Raw genomic sequence first — 19,124 nt, 5'->3', positions numbered from 1 at the left:
CACCTTGAAAACATCATGTGTGAAATTAATTCTGCTCAGTATTATACCATCTGGCAATGTTATTGTTCTGTATATATTGCCATGTAAGTGTGCTTTTTTCGTCTGGGTATGAGCCTGTGTTTGAAATAGTAATCACGAGTCAAATTGATTGCTAAGGATGTTATCCCTGCTAGAAGGCTTAAAAATACATTTTGGGAAGTCCCAGGGACTCAAAATGGCTTCTCCATGGAGAGCTTCCCTTGCAGGGCTGATGAGGGTGGAAGAAAAGGGCTTTGTTTTTGCCATGCCCCCGTCCTGTAAATGAGTGTATGTGCCAAAGGTAAGAGGAACTCTACCCAGATTTGTTTATTGATGCTGAAGTAGCAAATGCCTGGATCTCAGCACCTCTGTGTGTGGTATGATGGTGTGATCCTGTCTGTGCTGCTGAGTGCAGTGCCCAGCTCAGTGCTGTGCATGAGCTCCAGCACCAGTGCAGGCACAGATCCTCAGGTGCAGACACACAACAACACAAGCTTAAAACTTGGTTAGAGGCTGGTGTTTGGGCACTCTGGATGAAATATCAGCTGTTGGGCAGTGGGGATTGTCCCTTAACAGGACTCGGAATGGCCATTGGCACCTGGCATGGTGCCTGTGATTGCTGTGATACTTCTGGAGCTTGTACAGCCAAGGAGCAGCAGGGAGGAACTGAGGTCACACCTGGACACAGGAACAAGCAGAGGGATGTTAAGATCTCCCCCATTTCTCTGAGGCTGATGGTGTGAGCTGATCCCCCCTGGGCTGTGGCAGAGCCTGAAGGGTTTCTCTGCCTCCTGTGCTTGCGCCTGCCCATGTGGTTGTGTTGAGTGTGATCAGGCTTGCAAGAAAATGAGCAATGTTGGCATGTTTTTATTTCTAATGCAAATAGTGCCACTGTCTCTGCTCTGCCCTGCTGCATCTCACTTCGTGTTCTGGCTCCAGTTTGCTCTGAGACAGAGTTGCAGAGATGTCACCAGGCTGTTACCTGACCAGGTAATGCTGTGGCAGAGGCAGCGCCCCTGTGTGCACCACCCACCCAGTGTGACACAAACTCCCAGCAAATTCCAACTGAAAAAAAGGAGACTAGAAGCAGTCACTTTTGGGCTAACCTAATTATATGAATCAATTAGCTATCTTGAGAATGTTAGTTTAAAAAAAATAATTTCTTGTGCACAGAGCAGCTATTGTCTCTCAGGATTATCTTTTTTCTTTTAATGTTGGCACCCTACTTTAATTGAAAACTTAAATGATTCTTAAATGTGCCAGGAAGTGAACCATATTTTAAATGTTCAATGCAATCAATTGCTGTCTTAAAAGTTTCCATGCGTGTTACCAGTAAGGAATTAAACAAAAAATTAATTTTGACTGAGACTGCTTGGAGATAAATTAAATGCTAGCTTAAGTATTAAAAGACAGCATAATAAAGTGACCATTTTTAATTTAAAAAGGAAGTCATCCACAACTTTTTAAAATATTTTTTTGTATTCTAGCTAAATTTAGGCCAAGACTTCTGACCTGAGTTTGCCTGCAGATTAATTGTAAGCACAGAAGTTCATCCTCACATTTGTTAGGAAAACTCAGATTGCATAAGTCACGTTACTTGATTTTTGTCCTCTCCTAACTCATATTTCAGCAGGGCAGGAGGTGAGGGAGCGATGGGTTTGGCGTGGCTCCCCACAGCACAGGGTGGGTTTGCAGCACTGCTGGTGGCAGGAGCAGGGGCTGCTGCAGGGGCACAGCGAGGAGCCACAGGAGGTGTCAGCCTCCCAAGGATGCCTGAACTCTTGCTTAGGCTTTTGCAGCCCTAGGTCCAGCTCCAGCTGTAATCCATGGGCACAGACCTAGGCCGTGGCTCTGAAGAATGTGCAGGGACACTTTCAAAGTGTCTGTGAACAGCAGTGAGAGGAGCTGTTCCCTCCCCAAGGGGTGCAGAATCCAACCCTGTCTGGCCTTCCCAAGGGAAAAAGCAGTGCCTTGATGGCTCAGTGGGCTGTGTTCTGTCTCTTGGTGGACTAAAGGCAGCAGTGCTGCTTTTACAGCTGGCTCGTTCCAGCTGGATGTGGAGGGAGGCTGTGACTGTCCTGGGTCTGCACAGCTCCGTTTGGGGCTGGATTTATCACAAGTGGGGAGCTGAGGGCAGGGGGATGGCAGTGTGCAGTAAATCCCTGTGAAATTCCAGGATGGAGCTCACACAGTTGCTTTCGTGGTTTGCAGTGCTTGAGGGGGCCATTGTGGAGTTTTTGAGCTTTCCCTGAATTTAGCCTGGCTGGCTCTGGGCAGCCCCAGAGGCTGCCGTGTCCCCAGAGGTGGCACGGCATTGCTGGAAGAAACAGAGTGCACTTCTAAACTTTGTGCTATTTATTTCATTTTGGCAAAATTGACCTGGGTATACAGCTTAGGAGAATTATTGATAATCTTTCTCAGCCTGGAGAAGGTTGTTCTCTGCTTTGTGGAGTTTCAAAAGCTGTAAGTTGCAATTTTATAAAATCAAGACGTCTTAATTTGTGCCCAAACCCACTGAAATGGAACAAACTTCTAAATCTAATTCCCCCATTTCCTATGTTTAATGGTTTAGCAACACTATATGAGTTACGTGCACTAGGAGGGCCTCCTCTGTTATTACAAAATGTGCCATAGGTGATTGTTGTCTCTAAGCTTGCTGTGCTCTTGGATAATTCCAGTGGATATTTGGATCTGTTGTGGAGCCAGTTGAAGAACACAGTGAGGCCATTACTGTGTAAGGCCATGACTCCTAAAACAGAAAAACAAACTGCTCCTTTCCTCCAGACCCTTCTCTGCAACAATCTTCACTGCTCAATATTCAAATACAGTGGGGTTCTATAAGCAAAAATGCAACAGTTTTCCTTAAGAATTTTCATTAAATTTGTTACAAGAATACAAATACTTTTATAGATTATATAGAAGACTGCAAAAGTTACTGTGGTTTTGTGTTTCCAGAGCTGTTGGAAGTTTGTCTCTAATATCAACAACAGTGTACAGGCTGTGACAAAAAAACCTACTCCTGATTCCGATGTTTTAATAGTCAGTGTAAGATCAGTTTCAGATTAATCCATCTGTATTGGATCAGCTATTGAAGACTATTGAAATGAGTCACTCTGTTGTGAGTGGACTTTCTTTAAAAATCTAAACGTGTAGCCAAGTCCCCCCTCACTCAGGAGGGTGCAGGGGCCTGTTCTGGCCACAGCTGCTCCCCTGGTCTCTCCTTCCTCCGGGCTCTGTGAGCTGTAGGGAGCTGCTTTAAGAAAATGCAAATCTCCACTTTCTCTGATTAAAGAAGAATTGCTATTGCAGTTTAATCACAATTCCCCGTAACATGGAAGACACAATGTGCTCTCCATCCAGCAAAACAAAGACACAGGAACACAGTGTTGGTCTTTCTAGATCTGTCCATGTGTGAACATCCTGAGACATCTCAGAGCTATTTAAGGTAGTTTGGCAAAATATGACAGAGGTGTAAACTAGTGCAGAAGTTAAGCCTTCAACCCAAAGCTTGCTGGATCCTGCAAGAAATTGTCAGAGAAGGAAGCAGGAACAAAATTGGTTTTCAGGCACAAGTTGATTTAGGTCATATAAAAAGCCATGGGCCATTCCTGTCCCTGACAGCAAAGACTGAGTCACTGACCTCAGAGTTCCCGTCCTGTGTGCCCTTTCCCAGGTGAGGAAAGGTTGTGAACGATCCAAGGGCTTAGGAAAGAAGAACTGAGCTCCCTCTCATGCAACTCTTTTCTGCATGACATAGAAACAAGAGAGAAATCCCCAAGTTTGCTCATAAAATGCCATCAGGTCTAAACTCAGCTTGCCCTGCTAACCTTGTCCCCAGGCTCTAGTCCTTAAATCAATAAAAATAATACAGCTAAGAATGGGTGTAGAACTGGAAGCTGAGGTTTGATTCCTTTCCTTGAGATTTCAGGTTGGCTTTTTCTAAATATGTTAATAAAAAATATTTCAGTCATAAAGCAGGTGCATTTTATCCTAGCCATTGGAAGCAGCAGATATTTGGCACATGAAGTTTCTCCATTCTCTTCTATTTTTGCCAGTTCATCATTTCCTTCTGAACAGTTTTTTCTTTGATTAGTTGAGCAAAATAAATCTCCTACTTCTATAAATGAAATAAGAATCAAGTGCCCAAAGCACGCCGAGGGTTAATAAAAATGGAAATTCTGTTAAAATCACTAATCAATCTGTTTAATGTTTTATTGTCTCCCCTCCCCCCAACACATGTTCTTTTCTTGAACCTTATTGCTTCCTGCTTGTTTACCAGCTTTTAGCAGCATTCAAATTGCTTTGATGTTAATTATATAACATGCTCAATAAGGCTTGCTAGGTGAAGGAAAGTAGCTCCTATGTTTAAGAAAATAAATTAATATCCAGACAAGTGCTCTGTGCTTTGGTTCTGAAGAAGGAAATGACAGGATACTGATGACTTAGAGTTGTGTTGTCAAATAAAAGCTATATTTGGGTGGCATGATGCTCTCAGTTTACGAGATTTGATATTGGTTGTCTTCATTCTCTCGATGATGCAGAATGATGTGCTGAGGACTGATCCTGCTAACAGGAAAAGGAGTGAGTTTCCGTATCTCCCATGCCCAAGTCAAAGATTCAAGCAGCAGGGATCCTGCCTTAGCCCACAGAAGCTGCTGCTAATGAGCCCTTTGGAGGCTGGGCTATCCCGGCTGCTCCACTGCTCCTGCTCCGGACCCCGGCCAGCCCGAGCTGCACTTACCCACTTCAGTTCAGGTGCTGTTAGCATTGCCACGGAGCTGGAGCTCAGGCTGAGGATTTCCAGAAGATGCTCCTGGAGTGTAGAACAGCCTGGAGCAGGCTCTGCATGGAAGTGCCACGTGCTGTCAGTGCCAGATGTGACCCCTGCGAGGGGCACGGCCGCAGTGCCGGGCTGGAGCTGCGCCGGGACCCGCCTTGGGCTCTGCCCCAGCCCACAGGGCTCATCCTGCAGGGAAATGGTGTTTAATCAGGAAGAACTTGTCTACCAGTTCCTAATCAAGGCAGATAGGTTTAATTGGAGAATTTGTGCAGAGTTTGGAGATCTCTAGATGAAAGGTTGTACCTGTGTGAAGAATGAATATTAATAACTTCTAATGCAAAGCGCTGGAGCCATGGCAGCTGCCTGGATTTGTGTGGAATGAGTGGATAACAGCTCCCAGGAAGCAGTGCAAGCCTTCAGCTTATTAATGGCATTGTCTTCATAAATCAGTAACAGTACAGGGAGGGAGCTGGATTGTGTATCGTTACAAAATGCTTTGGAAAGATCTGAAGTCAGATTTGTGGTCTGATGCTTCCTGTAAGAAGTGCAGTGCTTTCCATGATGGAAAGAGTTTATTTGCAGTACTGAGGCTTGTGCTTCCAACATTTTAAAAGAACCTGTGCTTTAATATGCAATAAATACTGAAAACGATCCCTTCAAACTTTGTTCATTATCATAATGATGTATTTTGATATAATCATTACTGGTAGGCTATTACTGGTCTGAAGCACATACCAGAGGGTGTGTTGTTTCCAGAAGGAGTGAGTGTCAGGAGATTTTGTACTGTTTCAGACTGATCATAAAGCATTTCCAGGAGTGGAGCTGTATGAGACTGTAACATCGCTTAGGGGGAAAGAGATCTTACCTATCCATAGCAATGCAAGGCTTGTAATTTTAAGTCTTTCTAATTTAAATCATGAAAATCTGTTTTTCATGAATAATTCAGAACTCTGATTTAGTAGAATTATTTCCAGCCCATGTATATTAAGCAGCCAACCTGCTATGCCGTTCTGTTTTCAGACACTGTTGATGGGGGGTTTCTCTTTCCTGCAGAAATGATCATCTTTGTCTGTTAGAAAATAAAGCTGCTGTGGTATTTTGTTCTTTTGATTGCACGAGGATTTTGCTTTAAACCTTGTAGACTAAAATTCAAGCTGAAGAAAAATAAAGCCCTTACTACAGGAGCTCCTAGAATTAAATTTGGAGAGAGTAAACCTTGTACTATATCCATTAGGAAAATGGCAGTATTCTTCCATTTCCTGATGTTATTCAATTACTTACCCCGCTTCCTGCTTTTAGCGTAAACTGTATATTTTAGCTCATGACCTTTGACAGCAAATTGAATCACAAGTGGAGATGCAATAAAAGTGGGGTTTTTTAAAGACTCTTTAAAAACATGGGTGTATAGGAAATTTGGGGGTTTGTTTTGTTGTTTGTTTCAGGGTTTTTTTTTTTAATAAACCTCACAGTGGATTTTGTAATATAATGCATTTTGCTTGGCAAAAAGGAAATTGAAGTTAATGTCCTTCTTTCTTTGCCCTGGAGAAAGCACAGCCTGCATAGCTGCTCTTGTTAGTGCTTGCCTGCTGAAATTAGCATTGCATATTTTTGTTAATACCAATAAAAGTGGAGTTTGTTTAATTTAGAATCAAACCCTTGTTTGGATTGGATTAGCACTTTAAGAAAAATATTTAACTTGTAAAGTGAAGCAACACAGGTTGATCTAATCTTTAGCTCCTCCAACATTGTAGCTCATTTACAAGCTTTAGATCCTACTATTTCCCTTACACTTGTGAATAGTGTTAACACATTAAAAAACCCCATCTGAAGCTTTCCAACACAGGTACCCCAAACCATCCAGGAACCATCAGTATTGAGGTTAGTGCTGTCCAGTCATGGCCAGTTCCCTGATCCTGATGGAATTTCTCACACATGGTGTTCCCTGAGCTTTTCTATTAACTGTGAAATGAGAGTTTAGTGGGTTTTAGCTTTTTTTTTTTTTTGACCAAAATGTATTCTAGTCACTGTTCCACCCAAATTCATCATTTTTACTAATCCTGTGTCTCTATACAGTAATGACATTTTGAGGGGTGTAAGAGCCCTTTTTTCTGTTTGGAACTTGCCTTGGATTGAATTTGAACAGAACTTGAATTAAGACAAAATTCAAGAGATGCCTTAATTTAGTGTAAAGCAGTGGAGATTTGACTTTCCTTCAGGAGCAGCCTGTCCCTTGCCCCCACTGCAGTGCTGTTTACTTGCATTGAAAGTAAAATCTCTTTTTCTATGAGCTGCAAAATTTTCAGGTCTGCGCACAGGGTTGAGTTGTACCCTGGTGCCTCTTGGGCCTGTGCTAGGAGAGAGCCTGGCTTTTCTGTGTATTCATGTGTCTAAGCTGGTACCAGAGCTTTGCTGCTTCGCGTTGTGTTGTTCTGCAGGCTGTTCCAAGATAACACTGAATTCTTTCTTGTTCTGGCTGCAGCAATGCCAAGTGTTTGTTGAACATCTGTCAGTGTGTTCAGATTATTAACCTAACTTCTGCTCGTTTATGTTAATGAAAACATTTGAGCTTCATAACAAGCCTGTGTAACAGTTCCTCACGCTCCCAGTCCCACTGATACCCAGCTGAGTGGCTGCCACAGTCCAAGCCCACCTGGCAGAGCGTTGGCAGCTCCTCCTTCAGAAGTGTTCTGCACTCTCTGCTGCCCAGCCTGCAGGGTGCCACCACTTACTGTTCATATTTAATCTTCAGGCTCTAAAGCACCATCGTATTTTGGGGCCAATTAGCAAATAAGGGAAATGGACAGCAGAAATTCCAGCTTTGGCATGTGTACCCAGCGGGGTGTGATCTGTGTCCCCACTGTGGTTCCAGACTGGCTCTCACGTGCAGTGCCAGCAGAGGAGCGGTGAGGAGCACGGGCAACACAAAGCTGGGAAGGTCAGACAGAGCCCAGTGCTCAGCTCAGATCTGCCCAGGAGGCAGGCAGGTCCCTTCGGTCCAGAGGCTGTGGGATCTGCATCCTTGGGCCATCCCCCTCTCCCCTGAGCAGCCACATCTCTCCTGAATAAGCCTTGCTTGGAGTGGGGCTTGGATGAGGTCATCCCCAAGGGCCCTCCAACCCAAAGTGTTGTGTCACACTGAGCGAGTAATTTCTGGGAACAGAAACCACTGTCCATTGCAGTTCCTTGGGCTCTGCTCTGGGGCTGTTCCTGTAACATGGAGAACAGGCAAACATGCTCAAGCCAGCTGAGGGAATGGTCCTGCAGTTGGGTCTCCAAAGGCCTTTGCTTTTTTGTTAGAACACAGCTTTGGAAGTTGAATTAGAGGACTGATCTCCTTTTTGGACTGCATGTAGTCTGCTGGACAGCAAATTGCACTCAGAGTCATTCTTCCAAGTCCTATAATCTTTTTACCATAGATACTATTAATACAAGTATTAATTACTCTGTTCTGGAATTAGGAGTTCGTAATGAAACCTCAGACAGAAAACTGAAGCCAGGTTGGCCAAGTGTCACAGAACACTCAAACTTAGCTGCGAGTAAAATAAAAGTCTGAGTTGCTTTAAGGTTTACGGTTAAAAGAATGTAAAACTTTTCAGCTTGTCCAAGTTTTGACAGAAAACCTTGTAGTATTTGGCAGGCCTGGCTGGGTTTCCTTAAGTGTGAAGTGCAAGATAAAACCAGAGACTCGGAGCCAAGCACAACGAAACGAAAAGGTTCTCCTGAAACAAAGAGAACTGGAGATCCATGGATTTTTCTCACAGCTCTCCTTCAGCCCCTTGCCCGGTCCCGTGGCTGGAGCATCCTGAGCTGGCGTGGGGGTGCTGTGGGAGAAGGGGCACTGGAAGGAGCTCTGTGACACAGCCCTGGGGAGTGGGGGCTGTGCCAGCGCAGGGCTCAGCCCGTGGAGCTCCTGCTGAGCTGTGGAGGAGCAGAGGGAGGCCCTGCTGCAGGCACGCTCGTGGCCGGGCAGTGCACAGGGCACTGCCAGCGTGGGAGCTGCAGCACAAACCTGTTCTGGATACGTTTCAGATGTTTGACTTGCACTGGAGGGGAAAGGCAATTTTCTCCTTGTCCTTCCTTTCACCCTTGAACTGGGACGTCTACAGCCTGCTAGGCGAAATGAAGAACTTTTTTTTTTCATTTTCTATCCAGAAAGGCTTTTTAGGAAGAAGGAGTGGTCGTTAAAGTACTTGGGAAGATTTTGCTGCTGGCAGATGAGAGTTGTGTTTGCACACGTGGGGAGTGGGGGCAGTCAGCCCTTTGACATATCTGTCCATCCAATACGCTACACAATTCTGGTTATTTACAATATTTCTAATGTTTGATTTACTTCAGTGACTCGGATATTCAATTTTAAGTACTGTGTTGACTTCCCTCTTATTTTTTAATGTCCTGATTGAAGTTTTGTGCTAAAAGGGATGGGTTTAGGTCAGAAAGAGGTAAAAAGCAAATAAATAGGGTGTAAATAACATATATATATTTATACATGTATAAAATAAAAAAGCCCTTTTATCTATGATTGAAAGAATTTAAATTTTATTTTTGGGCAAGACTTTGTAGCTCTTGTGAAAATTGTTGCTTGCTCTTTTACATCAACACAAAGCATGCTGGTGCTCATGAAGGAATTTTCCCAGGGTGTCTGTGGGCTTGCAGGGCAGGGACGAGGGTGTGTTTCCAGCAGTAACTGTGCTGGGCATTGGGGCCCTTGGCATTAACTCTCCGAGTACCAAGAGCTGCAGCCAGTATTCTCCACCACCAGGTGATCTCCGCTGAAGCATTCTCTAGTTACTTCTGTAGTTGAAAGCAGTCCTTAAGGCAGGGAAAACACTCCTCCCCCATCCTTTGGCTTTCCTGCTCACAGAATACCCTCAGCTGGAAGGGACCTGCAGGAATCGCTGAGTCCCACTCCCAGCCCTGCACAGACACCCCAAATCCCACCCTGGGCATCCCTGGGAGCTCCCAGCCCTGCACAGACACCCCAAATCCCACCCTGGGCATCCCTGGGAGCTCCCAGCCCTGCACAGACACCCCAAATCCCACCCTGGGCATCCCTGGAGCTCCTGGAGCTGTGGCAGCCTCGGGCTGTGCCCATTCCCTGGGGAGCCTGGGCAGTGCCCAGCACCCTCTGGGGAAGAACCTTTCCTGATCTCCAGCCTGAGCCTGCCCTGGCCCAGCTCCAGCCCTTCTCTGTCCCTGTCCCTGTCCCTGTCCCTGTCCCTGTCCCCGTCCCCGTCCCCGTCCCCGTCCCTGTCCCTGTCCCCGTCCCCGTCCCCGTCCCCGTCCCTGTCCCTGTCCCTGTCCCCGTCCCTGTCTCTGTCCCTGTCCCTGTCCCTGTCCCTGTCCCTGTCCCTGTCCCTGTCCCTGGGAGCAGAGATTGGAGCTGTCCCTCAGGAGGAGCTGCAGTCCCCAGGGAGGTCTCGCTTCCCTCAGGCTCTTCCAGGCTGACCAGACCAAGTGCCCTCAGTCGCTCCTTGTGTGCGCCCTCCAGACCTTCCACCATTTCGGTGGCCCCTCTGTGTAACCCGCTCCTCTTTCCCGCTCCCTTCTCCTTATTTAACAAAGATGTATTATGCATAGAATGGTAGAATCCCAGAACGGTTTGGATTAGAAGGGACTTTAAAACACATCCCATTCCACCCCTGCCACGGGCAGGGACACCTCCCACTGTCCCAGGCTGCTCCAAGCTCTGTCCAGCCTGGCCTTGGGCACTTCAGGGATCCAGGGGCAGCCACAGCTGTTCTGGGCCCCCCGTGCCAGGCCTGCCCCGCTCCCAGGGCAGGTTTCTCCCGCTCTGCCCCGCTCCCAGGGCAGGTTTCTCCCGCTCTGCCCCGCTCCCAGGGCAGGTTTCTCCCGCTCTGCCCCGCTCCCAGGGCAGGTTTCTCCCGCTCTGCCCCGCTCCCAGGGCAGGTTTCTCCCGCTCTGCCCCGCTCCCAGGGCAGGTTTCTCCCGCTCTGCCCCGCTCCCAGGGCAGGTTTCTCCCGCTCTGCCCCTCTCCCCTCCGGCTCTCCGCGGGCCCTTCCAGCGCCGTCGTTTCCCCCTCAGGCCCGGGCCGGCCCGGGCGGCTCCTGGGCGGCGCTGGGGCTCCCCCTGCGGGCCGCGCCGCGGAACTGCCGCAACCAGCCGGGCACGCCGGGCTCGCTGCCTTCCTATCCTCTCCCTTTCTTTCCTTTTTTATTTTCTTCCTCTGCTCTGGAGACAGGATTAGAAAGCTGGGCGTGTTCAGCCTGAAGAAGAGAAGGCTCCAGGGAGACCTTAGAGCCCCTTCCAGCGCCTAAAGGGAGCTTATAAAAAGAGGGATTTTTTTTACGTGAGCAGGTAATGATAGGACGAGAGAATTGTTTGAAACTTAAAGAGAAGAAATTTATACTAGATATTAAGAAGGAATTGTTCCCTGGGAGGGTGGGCAGGCCCTGGCACAGCTGTGGCTGCCCCTGGATCCCTGGCAGTGCCCAAGGCCAGGCTGGACAGGGCTGGAGCAGCCTGGGACAGAGGGAGGTGTCCCTGCCCATGGAGGGGTGGGATGGGTGAGCTTTAAAGTCCCTTCTGACCCAAACCATTCTGTGATTCTATTATTTACTGCCCTTGGCAAAGAATGCTTGTTTAGGGGAAAGGTTTGGGGTGTTTTCTGGTTTTGTAGTTAACAAGTAGCAGATTCCAGTTTTGATCAGACATTACCTGCTCATTGCTGGATTCCTCCTGCCACGTGAACAAGCAGAAGAGAAGGCAGAAAACAAAGGCAGCCACAGGATAAGCTGACAGGGAACCAGAGTTCCAACCACAGTTCCAGGGTTTATTCTCCTATCTCACCAAAGTGGCATTTATTGGCTTTGCTTGTGCAGAGCAGCTCTTTGACTCCACGCAGTGAGAGTCTGAAAATATTCAGAGCATTCACACAGGTCTGATGGCAGGACTGGAAGTGAACGTGTATTCTGCTGAGAGGCAAGGGGCTGATGGTGTGGCTTGTTGAGAGTCAAACATGCTCTCTGGTGCAATTTGGTCTGGTGGAAGCTGTCCCTGTCCATGACAGAGGAACTAAATTATCTGTAAGTCCCTTCCAACCCAAATCATGTGGTTCTATTTGAAAATAGAAAATCTGTGAGAGAAAAGCAGACCTGTGTACTGCCTCTCTCCCTTTTTCTGTTGGCTGCTCTAGTTACTGTAACTGACTCACAGTGAGTGATGAATCCTTCTCCCATATCCAGTAAAACTTCAGTTAACACCAAATTTGTCAAAACCTCTGATACAGGGATAGAAACCTTTCTTAGAGAAACAGAAATTACACTTCTAAAGGTGTCACTTGCCCCCTACTTCCTTTGGGCAGTCAGTGGGGGGCCCACAATGGGAATGTGAATGGCAATGCTTTAATTGCTTTTGTGGTTGTGGAAAAGAATGAAGGAAGGGTTTGGTGTTGGGAAATCTTTGTGGTCTGTTCTGAGTGACAGCCTGGGTCAGTACCCTAAGGGGCCACTGCCACAAAATGACAGAAATCAAGATAAGTCCTGGGGAGCAGACAGAGCCCAGGAAGTTGTTGGGGTCACCCTGCTCCTCCTCTGAAGCTTGTGAAAACTTTCCTTATTAAAACCTACTTGGTGAAGTGCAAGGGGATTTGCAGAGGGAATGTGATCCCATTCAGCATCATCACAATCATCCTTGGGTGCTGCTGTACATGACTGAAGGTCACAAAGGCAGCAGTGGCTCCTCCTTGCCATCACCTCAAACACCAGCCCTCAGAGCAGCTGAAATGGGGAACTCAATTCTCTATTGGGTCCTGTGAAATACGCCAGGTTTGGCTGCTGTAGCAGATTAGGAGCAGGAGAACTGACAAACTCTATTTTGCCTGTGATCAGCCTTACTGATGTATTATTCAGCCGTGATTATGTTTTAATGGACTAAGAAGTGTTGAAATGTTTTAGTATGGCTGGATGGGAGTGGTAGAGATCACTAATTATGACATCTTCATTATAAATATGGATTAACCTGAAGGTTAGAAATTATGTGTCTTTTCCAGTGGAGTTACTAATTCTGTGGAGTGTAGTGAGATATGGAAATGAATATTTTTCTCTTATTTTGCACACATTTAGAGAATTTCCCTAACTCTGGTGAAGGGCAGGTCTCTCTTTGTAAACCTGTAACTCCTACAACTAAAGATTAGCTGTTTCTCATCTTTCTCCCTCACTTCCCCTTTAGTGATGAGGAGCAGAATCCTGACACACATCCAGCACAGCGTGGCTTCCTACAGACTTTCCCCTCCTGATTGATTCTCTGCTATCTAACAAGGAATAAGCTTACACTGCAGTCTGTCCTACCATGGAAGCACTTCACGCTCCTCTCCTCTATCTTGATTACTCCTCAAATGTGGTTGCAAATAATTTTATAATTTTATAATGCCAAACCAGCATAACTTGTATTAAATATGATAGGGTATGTGAGCTGATATCCACCAATATCCAACCTGAGATTGACAGTTAATGTGTTAGGCTGAGTTTTTTATTTCAGCCTATTGGAATGGTGGAGGCAGATCCTTCAGGTAGACTGGCAGGATTAAATTGGTGCATTCAAGTGTGCATCAATACTTAATTTTACTACATCAAGGACTCAGTTCTGCTTCTGGAAGCGTGGTGGTTTCCTTGCAGCACATCCCTGCTCTGCTAGCTGGACTCCAGCTGGCTGCCTGCATCCTGCTGGGTCTGAATGGCATCTCTGTGCCTGTGAGAAGCACGGGGGGTGCTCACTTTTGTTCTGTTCTGTTCTGGGGAGAGGAGAGTGCCCATGGGTCAGGTGTGTCAGGGCTGCCCTGCCCTGTGCTCCTGGCAGGACACTGGAATCTGTCTGGGCAGAGAGGATGCAAAGCTCCCACACCTGCCCTGTGCAGCCTGCCCTGGACAAGGAGCATTGAGACAACCATTCCATCCATTTTTAGGTGGCCTGAGCCTTCAGAAGTCTCTTTGAATAGGTGAAAATTGTGGCGTCTTACCCCCGTGCAGGCAAGCAGGTCGTGCTCAGAGATGCCTGTGTGTTATTGATAGAGACTGGTGCTTTGCTTCAAAGCAGTATCAGGAGTTATCTAATATTGAGATATCTTGTTATTTTATGACTTTGAACTGAAGGGTGAGAGCAAGACAAAAGACTCGAAAGGGAAGCTCAGGCTGTAATGTGTTTACGTGAAAAGTGGGTTTTAAAGCTTGAAAGGGTTGTAATGCTCTTCTACCTTGAGATGCTAATGCTGAAACTTGAAACAGAGCACAGTATCATTAGCAATTAAATGTGTCTGTGTACTGCTCTTACATCTTGTAAGGCTCTCGCAAATCAAAAGAGAGAGGTACACACGTCTAATAAAATAATGATTGGGAAAGCAGAGTTCCAAAGCCCTGCTTGCAATTCACAGACAGCAGCTGCATGCCTGGCATATTTGTATAAGGTTTTAGAATTAAATTAATTGCCCCAGGCTTTGTACTTGTAAAGGATTGATTTTTGTTCTTTACCTGTGTGCTGTTGATACTTTGCCATTCTACGCCTCTACTCCAGTGGCTTTTGTGCTCTACCATTCCAACATTTTAAGACAAATTTTATTTTCTGTCTTTGAATTGCATATACCATTCTTTTGTTGGTAAAAACCTATGTCTCGATAGATACACAGATAACTTCTTGGAGAAGTTAATTCCAAATTTTGAGTAGCATGTACAAGATTACAGATGTAAACACCAATATTCAATGAGTAATGCATGTCAGTAAGAAAGTGGAAATACTTCTGGACCCTGTCTGTACAAGCCAATAGCTGAGTTGGACTGCACTGGATTTAAATTTTTGGTGAATGTGTTTATTCCAGTTACAAGTTTTGACATTTCTGACACCTGTTTTATGTTTATTTTGCTAAAACAGAATAGTGTGTATGCATGTATATGTGCACATATGTACGTTTATTATGCACATGATGTATTTGTTACAGCAAATGCAATGTAAACATACAAAAGTTCACATTACTTTAAATACTGAGCTTAACTGTCAACCACAAAACATATTTGCAAACTCTTTCAACATGTGTAACATATACAATCCTAATTAGAACCAGCACAATAGCAGAGCTGCCCATATGGTAGTGATAATTATGTTGAAAGTGTTTGTCTTGTGGCTCAAAATTAAGTTTGGGAGATCCAATGTGAACTGCCTCACGCTGGGGTTTTGTAACTTGCCTTTAAAATGTGTATGTGAGTAATTTGCCATGGCCAGGCTGGGCTAGATGAGTTAAAGATGAGGGGGTTTGATATGGTGGTCATTTGATAGGAGTGCTTAATGTGTATTTCTAACAGAGTTACTGCATGGCTGTCTTGACAAAGGCAGTGTTGCATGTTTGTATGTATGTTTTATGTATATTGTCTTTAGGAAATCATGAGAAAAGATGGGTTTTCTGTATGTTGTGGTGCAAGACACACCTGAGACAACCATGCCCAGTCATTTCAGAGCATGAGCTGCAGTGTGTGCCCCTCTGGCTCACGTAGGTATGGATGCTAATGGAAAGCATCATTTCCAGCTTAGAAATTATTTAGAACTGCATTTATGAATGGGCCAGGGCTCTCTATTGAAAACCTGTTTTAAAATAGTGAATTCTTCTGCACACTTGTGACCAGTTCATGCTGTTCTTTGTCAGATTAAATATGCCAAGGCAGGTTAAAAGCCTAGTAGAAAATGGGAGTATTTAGCTTTCCATTATATAGGGGCAAATAATAACAACTATGAAGAAAAAAGGCAGTGGCTACAGCAGTAGAAAATGTGGGGTTTGTGATAAATACTCCTAGGTTTACAATTTGTTCTGTCTTATCTCTCAGACATGTCCTGTGGTTTCCATATCCCGCAAATCAGTGTGAAACGGAAGCAAGTTGTGCTCTAAAAAGAGACAAGCAATTTGCAACACCCAAATGATGTTTGAGGTGAAATAGTGTGGGACACATTTGTATGTACGAATAACAGTCTTTTATTAATAACACAAATGCAGCAGTGTGAGTGTGGGGCATGCTGGTATCAGTCTAGAAGTGTTCCATTTGTAGGTTTAGCATCTGAACTAAGACACCATACTGTGTTCCTGTTGGCAAACACTGAAATCTTCCTTGGTGCTACAGTGTCCAGAAAGATCCCATTTTGATTCATTAGGGTTTATTTCTGGGAAAAAAAAAAAAAAAAAAGAAAAGGTGTAGAACAGTAGTTTCAATGGAAATATTGAGGTATTAGAGGAAAATCTGTCTTAGTTTTAGTAGTTTTAGGAACTATGTGAAAATACAAATCATGATCAAAAGAAATGGATGTTGTGAATTAACCTGCTGTCACAGGCATTTTATTACGGATTTGTATATACTAAGAATCCTAAATTTTTATTTACTAACAGTCCTAAGTGCTAGCTTCTCATTTTAATAAGGGTCCTTCATTCCTGCTCACTGCAGAGCTTAGAGTGCAAGGTTCAGAGAGGGTTTCTGTAGAGCCTGGATATAAACCCATTCCTCCCAGCTCTTGGGCTTGTGCTCAAGGGCAGTGCTGTCAATACTGTGAATTTGCAAAGTCAAAATCTTGGTTGATCTTTGGTCTTGGCTTCTTTATTTATTTCTGCTTTGGTCTCTGAAGGTTAGTTGCTTGCTGTGATGTGAGAAGGAGAAGAATACACGGATAAGGGGAATAAGGTTTTAATCCTTTCAATGTTGTTGTGGGAGTGACTTCTAACTCAATACCTGTTGCAGTTATTGACCTTCTTTTGGGGAGATATTGAATGTGTGCATTTTATTGATTGTGCAAATGCTCATCCACTTTGGGAAGCACATTCCTGTGAAGTATCACAGGTCAGTCCTCGCTGAGAGAATTACTTGCCTTAAAATCAATGGGATGAGGCCAGCTTGTATCACACCATTTCTGGTGGTGAGTGCTGTGGGTTTGGAGTTTTTTGCATCAGCCATTTCCTCCATCAGTAACTGATGCCTTGTGTGATCTAAGTAAGGAATCACATATGCCTGTGTATTTAAACATTGCAGTTTCATGTGGCGGGGGTGGAGCACGGGTTTGTGTAGGAAAATGCTGGGTAACACGGCTGCTCTGGTGCAGCTTAACTTTTTAAAGTGAATTCTGGTGCTTCCAGAATTTCACTTTTACAGGTTGGCTGTGGAGTAGCGGCTGTCCAGCCTTGGTGCCCAGCAGCTTGGTTTGGTGTAGGACTGTAGTGCAGCAATCGGTGTGAGCTAGACCCTGCTGCTGTGGTTTAGGACAGCTCCTGCCATCTCCTGCTCTGGTGGAGTGCTTTTACTGAGCAAAAAATGGATTTCTTTTGAGGGTATGCATCTCCTGCATCAAGTGGTCTGGGAGCTTTTTTCATCCCACCAACTGTTCCGTAGTTTGGAGAGATCACTGCTCAAACTGTCCACTTGTCACGGTAACAGATACCAGCAAATGTTGGTCCAGTTGGAGTGACAACTTAATTTTTCCCTCTTATAAGGAAATGCCTTATTTGTGTGTTTTGCTCTCCCACCACGCCTGGCTGCTCTCCCAAGAGTGTCAGTGTATGGCAGCGATGGTAAAACAAACTGGGAGACAGAACGGCATGAAGCGAGTTTTAACTCAGTGGCCTGCATCTGCCTCCTAGGCACAAATCCCGAAACTCCGGGGGTTGCCCTAAATGAAGGTAACACCTCTGCAAACCCCAGCCCGCTGAATCCCTCGTCCCGGAGTTCCCCTCGCCGAAGGATCCCGGGTTTGTGCAGCGCTGCCGGCGCCTGGGAGGGACCCTCCCTGTCTGGGGACACTGACTGGGCGCAGGCTGTGTGCCGAGCAGGGGCCGGCTCCTGCCCGGCAGCCCCTCGGCTTTGCAGGCAATTAAAAATGTTAAAAAGGGGCAGCAGCGATTGCAGCCGTGCCCGCGGGGATGAAAGCAGGCTTTGTCTGTGTGCCAGCCAGGTGCGGGTGCGGGGTTACAGCCCTGCCCGGCTCCCTGTGCCGTGCCCGTGTGAGCCCTGACAGCGCTTTCCGTGTCCCAGCAGCTCCCTGCAGTGGCCCGGCCCTCGCTGCACCGGTGGGGCACTGGGAGGCTCGTTCTGGGCCCCTGCAGTGATGGATGCCCTGTGATTCCCTGGGGCCCTCTGCTTTATGCCCTCTCCCGTAGCGCAGCCTCGCTAAAGCCACCAAGAGTGGCTCTCTCCCCGTTTCCCTCTCACTCCCATGTGCTCTAAGTGTCGGATCTGCCTCAGGTGACACAGTCTTTTTGTTGGCCTGGTGACGATGTCAAGCGAGCTGTCATCTTCTGTGCTTTTTTCCCCAGTACAAAAGGTCCCTCTGTGTAAAGAAAAAGCGATGTGTTTTCCCCCTGAGGAAAGGTTTCTGCCCCAGAACTGTCAGTGCCCCGGGAAGCCAGGTGAGAGCTGTGCTGGCTGTTCTCTGGCTCCCTTCATGCACAGTGCTTCCCTCTCTCCCTGGCTCAGCACCATCCAGCACAGGCTTTTGCCAAGAACTCTCACAGCCCTGGATCACTGGCTCTTTAGCAACACCATTGCAGGCTTTGAGAGAGCCTGGAGCGATGCCACGAGGCAAAGAGCCCTCTGCTCCTCCTTCCTTCGTGTGAGGGGGAGATACTCACACAGCAGCTCCCACAGGAACTGCGGATCCAGCACGCTTGCAGCCAAATTCTGCAGGGTTTGTCGCGGGATTTGTGAGCTTTGCAGAGCTCACAGCAATGCCTCGTGTTTCCACAGCACAGAGGGGATTGAGAGCAGAGTGAAATCCATAGTCATGAGTCCTCCAACAGCTTTGGGTGTGAAACCCCAACTCTGTCAAAGCACGGGGGAGATCCACGGTGACTTCACAGGGCAAAAACTCCAGCAGAAATTCGTTCAAGGTGTCGGTCTTGCCGTAGTTACCCCAGGAACTCAGATGTTTGAAATAGAACCAAGGGCATGACTTGGGTGGGGCCTGGGTGAAGGGAGGCAGCACCCAAATCACAGAATCACAGAATATCCTGTGTTGGAAGGGACCCACAGGGATCATCAAAACCCAGCTCCTGGCCCGGACCAAAGCTGCTGAGGCCAGCAAATTTCTCTGGATGGGAGCATGAATTGTTTCCTCTCAGCTCTTGGGCACTCTCGGACTTTCTCTTGCAGTGTTTCCTTGCGAAGCCATTGCAGGAACTCAGGTATTTTTGCATTTGGTGTGCCAGGAGTGTCCCCGTGGCAGATGGCTCTGCGCAGTCAGAGGTGCTGCAGACCCGGGGCAGAGGGTCCTGCCCTGACCAGTGACACGGCAGGGGGAGCAGAGGGGTTGTTCAGGATTTGTCGCTGGCAAGTCACTTGCTTCTATTTACAAG

General features: G+C 46.5%; 1 protein-coding gene across 7 annotated transcripts in view; it reads left to right on the top strand.

Annotated features, from left to right (window-relative positions):
* AUTS2 (activator of transcription and developmental regulator AUTS2) overlaps positions 1-19,124 on the top strand; it is a 777,204-nt gene that overhangs the window by 216,738 nt on the left and 541,342 nt on the right. The window lies entirely within an intron of this gene.

This window comes from Prinia subflava, chromosome 8, assembly GCF_021018805.1.
Source record: "Prinia subflava isolate CZ2003 ecotype Zambia chromosome 8, Cam_Psub_1.2, whole genome shotgun sequence".
Lineage (NCBI taxonomy): Eukaryota > Metazoa > Chordata > Aves > Passeriformes > Cisticolidae > Prinia > Prinia subflava.
The sequence above is the reverse complement of the archived record's forward strand: the minus strand, read 5'-3'. Positions and strand labels throughout refer to the sequence as shown.